General features: G+C 35.2%; 1 pseudogene; it reads left to right on the top strand.

The window, feature by feature from the left end:
- Nucleotides 1-2,491: 2,491 nt before the first annotated feature.
- On the top strand, nt 2,492-3,421 carry LOC107135371 (annotated as a pseudogene).
- Nucleotides 3,422-4,055: the final 634 nt, after the last annotated feature.

Genomic DNA, 4,055 nt, shown 5'->3' on the forward strand with positions numbered 1-4,055 from the left:
CAATTCAATACATTTTTATTCTCCTCTTGAGCTTACTAATTTATGTTTGTCAAAGGAAACTTTTGACTTGATTCAGTTTGGTTATCGATATATGGAGGAAATATTTAAAACAAGAGACAGTAAAGGATGAAGAAGAAGAAGAAGAAGAAAGAGGAGGAAGAGGAGGAGGAGGAGAAGGAGGAGGAGGAGGAATGCTGGGGAGGGATAGTGAACCAAATTATATTTTTATATTGTGTGCATCTATGAATATGTAGCAACAAATCCCACTAATATGTACAAACATTTTAATTTTAAAAAGGAACTAGTGTTTCCATATAATTTCAATAGGTAACATGTAAACTAGTTATGTTCCTCCAACATAATACACAGAGCAGCCACAAATAAAAACACTGCCGATAAATCAAATTGGAATTCTAAAAAAAAAATTCAAATGACCCACAACAAAGGAAAAAAAAAAACAGAAGGCAAAATCGAAATGATGGACTTGAGCCTTAGCATACCAATGACAATATAAAAAATAAGAAGTGTTCATTTTTAAATGATAAAAGTCAGGAATTTGTTTATTTATTTATTTTTTTAAATATTTTTTGTTGTACGTGGACACAATGCCTTTATTTTTATTTACTTATTTTTATGTGGTGTTGAGGATCGAACCCAATGCCTCACTCATGCTAGGAGAGTACTCTACCACTGAGCCACAACCCCAGCCCTTGAATTTATTTTTTATAGTGTAAAAACCAGTTAATAACAAAGTTTCTAAGTTTAATAGTAAGGTTCCTTCTCACTCAAACCATACTGTGGTGATTATAATAGTTTGATAAGAGATAAGAACTGAGAGTGAGAGAAATAGTTTGCTAAAGGGCCCCCACATGCTAAATATTATTCTACAGTTTGCTTTATCCTTTAAAAGTAAACCATGGGTACCCTCTTAGAAGAGTATGTATCTGTCACAGTTTTGGACTATGCATTGATCCAGAATATGTATTTTCAAACTTTTATTTAAATATATTTTCAAATTTTTTGCTCTTAGAAACATTGCTTCATTGCATATAATAAATTTCCAAGTAAACTTCCATGTTACAGAGAAAGGAAGTGAGGCAGGTTACACATCCTTTGCCTCTATTAATCAGCAGGACAAGAATTCAAACCCAGAGACACCTGTCTCTACAGGTACATAATTTCAAAAATTATGAAATTACATAAACAAAAATTAGACTGTGTGCTTATGGAGGAAATATTTAAAACAAGAGACAGATAAAGGATGATATAATTCAAAATAAAAATAATAGCTAATTTTAATACCTTTGACTATGGTATTAATACTTTGTATCATGGTCAGCATCTGCCTGGCATGTGCAAAGTCCTTAGCACTGCCATTTTTTTTCTTTAATACCTTATATAAACTTTAATAATTACATTTCAATTTTTACACTCTGAAAGGAAAGATTTGTATGTGAGGTCAGAAGGCCCCTGCCTGATGCAGTCCTTCAATCTTGGACTTCTCAACCTCCGGCACTGTGAGCTAAATAAATACCAATTTTTTTTCTATTTAAATCACCAAATCTCTGCTGTTCTACTATAGCAACATCAAAAGGACCAAGGCAGGGACACTGTTCCACATGTTCATTCATGTATCCAGCCTAAGGTAGAGTGCAATAAGCCACACAGGACCTTCAGACTTAAGAAATAAAAATCCAGGATGTCCAGTTAATTTGAAATTCAGATAAACAATGAGTCATATTCTACTATTTCCATGTACTATTTAAGCCACATTTCTACTAAAAAATTACGTTTTATCTGAAATTCATATTTTTATCTGTTTTCCATATAATATCTTGCCACCCTAAAACATGACTTGCAAAATTGCCCTGAATATCAATATATAGCTACTAGATAAAGAAGAAAGGGTACAAAAAGTCATATGGTTCCTGTTTCTTTAGAAATAGGTTGAGAGAGTTGGTTCAGGCCTAGATGTAGCATACATTAATTTTGTCCACACTTGGGCAGAGCATCACATCATGACCACACAAGAGCAAGTTGATTGGAAATGTGGTTTATGACTGGTCCTATCTGGAAAGTCATGTATAGATGGGCAACAGCCAATTTTTGCCATACCAAGGGTCCAGGAGCTTGAACTAAAATTAGATGAGTAAATAATAACTGTCTGAGGAAAACTACAAGCAGCTAAAAAAATTTGGAAATCAAATTTTGATATCGTCTTATTATAAAACTCTTTATCACTTTTTAGATCCACATATTAAAAGACAACATTTATCTAAGTAGTATTCTTCATTTTAAAAATAACTAACGATTCTATTATACTACTTATGAACTGGATTTTTAATCAAGAATATTTTTCCAATTAATTGGAAATCAATAACTTTATTTGGTTTGTCATGAACATCAAAGTCAAAAACGTAACATAAACTGGAATCAATCACAGATTTTCTGTCTTGTTGTGATTCTGTTCCTCTGCAGGTTTTTGGTAGCCATGACACAAGGAAATGGCACTGAAGTGACTGAATTCTACCTTCTGGGATTTGGTGCCCAACGTCAGTTTCAGATCATCTTCTTCATTGTGTTTCTCATGATCTACGTGACGTCCACAGTGGGGAATACTGGAATGATCCTACTCATCAGGACAGATGCCAGACTCCAAACACCCATGTACTTTTTCCTATAACATCTGGCCTTTGTTGACATCTGCTACATGACAGCTATCACTCCCAAGATGCTGCAAAACTTCATCACAGAAAACAAGTCCATATCGTTTGGTGGATGCTTAATGCAATTACTGGTCTATGCAAACTTTGTGACCAGCGACTGCTACCTCCTGGCAGCGATGGCAGTTGACCGTTATGTAGCCATCTGTAAGCCTCTTCACTATTCCATCATCATGTCTCAGACAGTCTGCATCCAGATGGTAGCTGGTTCATATCTCATGGGATCAATAAATGCCTCCGTACAAACAGGTTTTACATTTTCACTGTCCTTCTGTCGGTCCAACAGCATCAATCACTTTTTCTGTGATGTTCCCCCAATTCTCATGCTATCATGTTCCAACATTGACATCAACATCCTGGTACTTACTGTGTTTGTGGGATTTAACTTGACATTCACTGTGTTGGTCGTCACCTTGTCCTACATTTACATCCTGACCACCATCCTGAAGATGTCTTCTACTGCAGGGAGGAAGAAGACCTTCTCCACCTGTGCCTCCCACCTGACAGCGGTCACCATTTTCTATGGCACCCTTGCTTACATGTACTTACAGCGTCATTCTGAGAATTCCCAGGAGAATATGAAAGTGGCCTCTGCATTTTATGGCATTGTCATTCCCATGTTGAACCCCCTGATTTACAGCCTGAGAAACAAGGAGGTGAAAGAAGCTTTAAAAGTGGTGGCCAAAAAGCTCTTTTAGGTTGGATACAAATTGTTCCAATTCAGCACATCAAAGCATGCAGTGGAAACATGTTACCACCCTTTAATGATTTAGAAATTGAAAGTGTGTTAACATGTTCAGTTCTTAAATCCAGGTTACCCTATCAACACCTAAGATGCTAGAATGTGGGAAATGTTCTAAGAACTCTCCTGAGACTCATTTTCTCTAGAGTATAATTTGAAAAATGTAATCTTCAAAGAGAAATTTTTATGTAGATGGTGAAAAATATGATGGAGTTTATATAAAACTTACAAAGTATTATTTCAAATATTTTTCAAATATACTTTTTTTGCCAGTAGCCTGAGAATCCCTTTATTGGACTTCATAATCTTTCTTTTTTATTTTTATTTGTTTTAATTAGTTATACATGACAGTAAAATGCATTTATGCACTTTGATATATCAGACATCAATGGGATATTTTTCATTTTTCTGAGTGTACATGTTGCAGAATCATATTGGTCATTCAGTCACATATATACATACAGCAATAGTGTCAGTTTTATTCTACTATCTTTCCTATCCCCAAATCCCCTTCCCTCCCTTCCCATCACTTCCCTCTACTTCATCTAAGGTAACGCTATTCTTCCTTAGTGCTCTCCACCTTATGGTGA

Source organism: Marmota marmota, unplaced genomic scaffold (genome assembly GCF_001458135.2).
Source record: "Marmota marmota marmota unplaced genomic scaffold, marMar, whole genome shotgun sequence".
In the NCBI taxonomy this organism is placed as follows: domain Eukaryota; kingdom Metazoa; phylum Chordata; class Mammalia; order Rodentia; family Sciuridae; genus Marmota; species Marmota marmota.